At 43.4% G+C, this 6,478-nt stretch overlaps 1 pseudogene; it reads left to right on the forward strand.

Moving 5' to 3' along the window:
* Window positions 1-4,324: 4,324 nt before the first annotated feature.
* Window positions 4,325-6,478, forward strand: part of LOC104983817 — a 10,582-nt pseudogene continuing 8,428 nt past the window's right edge.

Raw genomic sequence — 6,478 nt, forward strand, 5'->3', positions numbered from 1 at the left:
CCCCTAAGCAGCTCTCCCACCACCCCTGGCGGCGGCGGTGGCCAACTTGCCCCGCTATCCCTTGCCCATGGTGCCGCCTCCGCGGCCGGCGTCGACGCGGACTCAGCCCCGGAGCCCCCTCTACTGCCCAGAGGCCGCCGCCGCCGGCCCAGCCCAATGCTCTTTCAATACATCTTGGACCTGCGTAGACATTTAGAGAAATTTACAGCAAACAAAAATTAAAATACAATAATCTGTTTTCCTCCTGAGACACTGTATCAGTTGCCTATTGCTGCATAATAAATTATTAAAAAATCAGCTGCTCAAAACAACAAACATGTATCATCTCCCAGAAGGTCTCTGGTTCTGGGCCTCTCGAAAGGGAACAGTCAGCCAGGGTTGCATCATCTGATGGCTTGGCTGGGCCTGCAGGCTGTTGGAATAGGGCCTCAGTTTCTAGCCACATGGACCTTTCCACAGGGCTGCTTATAACATGTTCCTTGGGTCTGTGCTTAGTCATTCAGTCATGTCCAACTCTTTGTGGCCCCATGGCTACATAGACTGTAGCCCACCACCCTCCTCTGCCCATGGAATTTTCTAGGCAAGGATACTCGAGTGGGTTGCCATTTCCTACTCCAGAGGATCTTTCTGACCCAGGCATCGAACTCATGTCTCTTGCATCTCCTGCATTGGCAGGCAGATTCTGTACCACTAGCCCCACTTATAACATGCTTATAACATACTAGTTGGCTTTCCCCAGAACAAGTGATCTGAGTGAGAGAGAGCAACAAAGATGGGAGCTGAAGTGAGTTTTATGTCCTAGACTCAAAGTCACACACCATTACATCAGCCTTACTCTCTCAGGTAGAAGTGAGTCATTAAGTGTAGCCCACACTCAGAAGAAAAAAAATTAAGCTTCATCTTTAGAAGGGAGAGACATCAAAGTTTTCATGTGTGTGCTAAAACCAAAATTAAAATTAAATTTTTTTCAGGATTTTTAAAGTCAAATACTAGAGTAGATCGTATATATACTTTAACCATACTAAATAGCGCTATTTTGATTTCCAAAGTGCTGCTACCAAGCACATTATTATAAATCCACTATATTACAATTAAACAAAATGAAACAACAAAAAAATCGCTAGTACCAACTTAAGCTTTTACCAGAAATGTGTAAGTGTTCATGTGGCTGATGTGTTTATTCTAAAAACGAAGCAAACTCAGCTTAAGGGAAGGAAGTAAGAGTTAGTCACTTCCTTGTTTGCACAATCAACCAGGCATTTTCTTTTCAGACAACTAGTTACTTCTTTTGTTTTGCTTTTATTCCATATATCTTGGCATTATATTTTTAGTATATACAAATAGTGCTTCCTTTTAGTATCAGTTTAGTTCAGTTCAGTCGCTCAGTCGTGTCCGACTCTTTGCGACCCCATGAATCGCAGCACGCCAGGCCTCCCTGTCCATCACCAACTCCCAGAGTTCACTCAGACTCATGTCCATCGAGTCGGTGATGCCATCCAGCCATCTCATCCTCTGTTGTCCCCTTTTCCTCCTGCCCCCAATCCCTCCCAGCATCAGAGTCTTTTCCAATGAGTCAACTCTACGCATGAGGTGGCCAAAGTACTGGAGTTTTAGCTTTAGCATCATTCCTTCCAAAGAACACCCAGGGCTGATCTCCTTTAGAATGGACTGGTTGGCTCTCCTTGCAGTCCAAGGGACTCTTAGTATACCTACGTAGTATTTTTTTATATGTTTGAAACATCCAAAAATAAGAATAAAGGAAGCAGGAGAGGAGGGAAGGAAGAAAGGAAGGGAGGAAGCAGAAAAGACAAAAGAAAATAAAAAATGAAAGAAGAGAGAAATTGGAAATGCGTATAAATAACATTTTCAAGTTGCAAGGAAATAAAACAAATTTAGGCAATACCTATAGAATAATAGAGATTTATGAGAGCTTTGTTAGTTATCTATTGTTGTATATCAAACTACTTCTAAAACTTAGTAGCTTGAAACAATAAATATCTATAGTTAGAGAAAGACAAATATCATACAATATCACTTATATGTGGAATCTTTAAAAAAAATGATACAAATGAAATTACTTACAAAACAGAAATAGACTCACAGACATAGAAAACAAACTTTGGGTTACCAAAGGAGAAAGATGAGAGGAGATATAAATTAAGAGTTTGGGATGAACATATACACACTATTATATATAAAACAGGTTAAAAACTACTATATGTAAAATAAGCAAAAAACAAGGATCTAGTTTATAGCACAAGGAACTATATTCAATATCTTATAATAACCCATAATAGAAAAGAATCTGAAAGAGAATATATATATATATATATATTTACTGAATCACTTTGCTGTACACTTGAAAGTAACACAACATTATAAATTAACTATACTTCAATTTTTTGAAAAAATCATCTATTACCTCAAAGAGATAATACAAAACAAGCAAAATGGTGCAAACGCTGGTAGGAGGAGTTGGAAAAAAAGAAGGATTTTACAAAATGGAATAAGTATATTGGTATTGGTATACAGATGGAAATTATTTTGTTAGTCCCAGTCCTCCAAGAAACAAGTGCTGGGACTTCCCTGGTGGTCCAGTGGTTAAGAATCCACCTTGCAATGAAGGAGACGAGGTTGGATCCCTGGTCAGGGAACTAAGATCCCACATGCAGTGGAGCAACTCAGCCTGCACACCGCAACTGGAGAGTCTGCACACTGCAGCAAAAGATCCTGAGTGCTGCAACTTAGACCCAAAGAAGTCAAATAGATAAATATTTTTAAAAAGGAGAAGAAACAATTGCAAAAATGGGATTAAGATCAGCAGAATTTTATTAAACACTTGTCAGAGAATATGGAGAGGGCATCAGTAAAGATGAGAGCTCGCAGACCAAGATGCAACTCTGACCCCAAGTGACGGACAGAAGGAGAGGTTTACTGGACTCTCCAAGACCATCAGACAATGTGACCAGAGTTAAACAAGGCCAGAGGGAGTCCTCAAGTCACAGCTGGTCATCTGAGGAGCCCCATGTCTCCCAGGAACGAGCCTCCCCTGGTGTCCCTGCTGAGATCAGTTACTGTCTGAGAACAACCCACGGGGAGCAGGTGAAGTGAAGTGAAGTGAGGTGAAAGTGTTAGCCGCTCAGTCCTGTCTGACTCTTTGTGATCCCATGGACTGTAGCCCACCAGGCTCCTCCGTCCGTGGAGTTCTCCAGGCAAGAACACTGGAGTGGGTTGCCATTCCCTTCTCCAGGGGATCTTCCCAACCCAGGGATCAAACCCACATCTCCTGCATGGCAAGTGGATTCTTTACCATCTGAGCCACCAAGGAAGCTGAGCCTCTGTACAGATGCTGCTGTGGATTTCAGAGCACAGAAGCCCCAGCCCTTGTACCTTACCTAAGAGTGTGACCCACATCTTCACACCTAATGAGTCTGGGCCTCTGGAAATCAAATCAACACTTCTGTAACTGGACTTAATTACATCCCTCCCAACCAAATTCTCAAGCTGAATACTTAAGACCAATGAGACTGAATTTGAAGATGGGGCCCTTAAGGAGGTAATCTGAGGCTAAATCAGATGGTAAAGATTACCCCAAAATGATAGATCTGGGGCGTTATGATAGATCTGGTTCCGTTCAGTTCAGTTGCTCAGTCATGTCCGACTTTGTGACCCCATGGATTGCAGCACGCCAGGCTTCCCTGTCCATCACCAACTTCTGAATAGGTCTGGTATCTTTATCAAAAAAAAAAAGAGGCACCAGGGATAGCTTTCTCTCTCTCTCTTCCCACCACCCCCGACTTTTTTTTTTTTTTTTTGGTATGCTCAGCGAAATTTGTGGGAACTTAGTTCCCTAGCCAGGGATCAAACCTCTGCCCCCTGCAGTGAAAGCATGGAGTCCGAACCACAGACCATCAGGGAATTTCCTCTCTTTTTCAATTCCCCTCTGCTCACAGAGGAAAGGTTGGTAGTCACAAGAATTTAGTGTTGAAAATCTTTAAACTGTTGATACTGAGAATGCTTTTGTGAGGAAGGAAAGTAGAAAAATGTTGAAAGGCCTCTTTTTGATCTCTTCCTCCGAAGGACAAAAAACATCTTCCCCATCTCTGACGCACCTCTCCTCCTGGGGCATCCCCCAGTGGATAGAAATTATTGGGACATTCTGCACCACCAGGAGCTGGGCCAGGGCAATGCAACGCTGCACAGACCTCATATGGATCATTATGTGTGTGTGTATATACGGGGCGGGGGGTTGGTGAGAATGAGGGGATGTGGGTTCCCAGGCAGGCTGCCTTAAAACTCCCTGAGCCCACAGCCTCCCTTGAACATGGTCCTCCACCAGAGGGCCCAGGATGTACCCCACAGAATGGCACAGGCACTCAACCTGAGACTCCCAGGGCCCTGCAGCCAGAGACCCCTGGACCAAGCTCCACTCCTCAGTGGGCAGGCACCAGCCCCAGGATACTCTGGGCCCAGCACCACCCACCAGCCAGCTGACACCAGCCTCACGACCAGCCTCACAAGCCAGTCAGCAGGCACCGGCCCCGTTCACCAGCGGCAGTACAACAGTTCTGGGACTAGAGGTCTGTGTTTGTTTCTGGCCCTGTCTTCTGTTGCGCTGATCTATATGTCTGTTTTTGTGCCATCTACTCAATTAATCTACAACAAAGGGAGCAAGAATATACAATGGAAAAAAGATGGTCTCTTCAATAAGTGGTGATGGGAGAACTGACAGCTACATGTAAAAGAATGAGATAAAAAAAATTTCCTCATATCATACACAAAAATAGTCTCAAAATAAAGACCTAAATGATGTCAAACTGATCAGTCCAAACTGATCACATCGACCACAGCCTTGTCTAACTCAACAAAACTATGAGCCATGCTGTGTAGGGCCATCCAAGAAGGAAGGATCGTGGTGGAGAGTTCTGACAAAACGTGGTCCACTGGAGAAAGCGAATGGCAAATCATTTCAGTATTCTTGCCTTGAGAACCCCATGAACAGTATGAAAAGGCAAAAAGATATGACACAGAGAGATGAACTCCCCAGGTTGGTAGGTGCCCGAGAAGAGTAGAGAAATAACTCCAGAAAGAATGAAGAGACGGAGCCAAAGTGAACACAACGCCCAGTTGTGGATGCATCTGGTGATGGAAGTAAAGTCCGATGCTGTAAAGAGCAATACTGCCTAGGAACCTGGAATGTTAGGTCCATGAATTAGAACTGGTCAAACAGAAGATGGCAAGAGTGAATATTGACATTTTAGGAATCAGCGAACTAAAATGGACTGGAATGGGCAAATTTAACTCAGATTACCATTATATCTGTTATTGTGGACAAGAATCCCTTAGAAGAAATGGAGTAGCCCTCGTAGTCAACAAAAGAGTCTGAAATGCCGTATGTGGGTGCAATCTCAAAAATGACAGAATGACCTCTGTTCATTTGCAAGGCAAACCATTCACTATCACAGTAATCCAAGTCTATGCCCCAACCAGTAACGCTGAAGAAGCTGAAGTTGAATGGTTCTATGAAGACCTACAAGACCTTCTAGAACTAACACCCAAAAAAAGATGTCCTTTTCATCACAGGGGACTGGAACGCAAAAGTAGGAAGTCAAGAGATATCTGTAACAGGCAAATTTGGCCTTAGAGTACAGAATGAAGCAGGGCAAAGGCTAATAGTGTTTTTCCAAGAGAATGTGCTGGTCATAGCAAACACCCTTTCCCAACAACACAAGAAAAATACTACACATGGACATCACCAGATGGTCAATACCGAGATCAGATTGATTATATTCTTTGCAGCCAAAGATGAAGAGGCTCTATACAGTCAGCAAAAACAAGGCCAGGAGCTGACTGTGGCTCAGATCATGAATTTCTTATTGCCAAACTCAGACTTAAATTGAAGAAAGTAGGGAAAACCACTAGACCATTCAGGTATGACCTAAATCAAATCCCTTATGATTATACAGTGCAGGTGACAAGTAGCTTCAAGGAATTAGATCAGATAGACAGAGTACCTGAAGAACTATGGACTGAGGTTCATGACATTGTACAGGAGGCAGTGATTAAGACCATCCCCAAGAAAATGAAATGCAAAAAGGCAAAATGGTTGTCTGAGGAGGCCTACAAATAGCTGAGAAAAGAAGAGAAGCTAAAGCCAAAGGAAAAAAGGGAAGATATACCCATTTGAATGCAGAGTTCCAAAGAATGGCATGGAGTGATAAGGAAGCTTTCCTCATTAATCAATGCAAAGAAATAGAGGAAAACAATAGAATGGGTGCGGGGAGCTGCCCGTGAGAACGGGGTCATTTGTCTGAAGGACACAGCTCTGGGAGCTGCCTCAGTCCTTGAGGGTTTGCTTGCAAACATAGCTCTCTGTCCCGCCACCCCAGAGATTAGGCGCTTATTTACTGCAGGCACCTGGAGTTCTGTGCAAACTTCTCACGCACAGAGAAATGTTATCTGGTGTAAGAAATAATAA

This window comes from Bison bison, unplaced genomic scaffold (genome assembly GCF_000754665.1).
Source record: "Bison bison bison isolate TAMUID 2011002044 unplaced genomic scaffold, Bison_UMD1.0 scf7180017863415, whole genome shotgun sequence".
Taxonomy (NCBI): domain Eukaryota; kingdom Metazoa; phylum Chordata; class Mammalia; order Artiodactyla; family Bovidae; genus Bison; species Bison bison.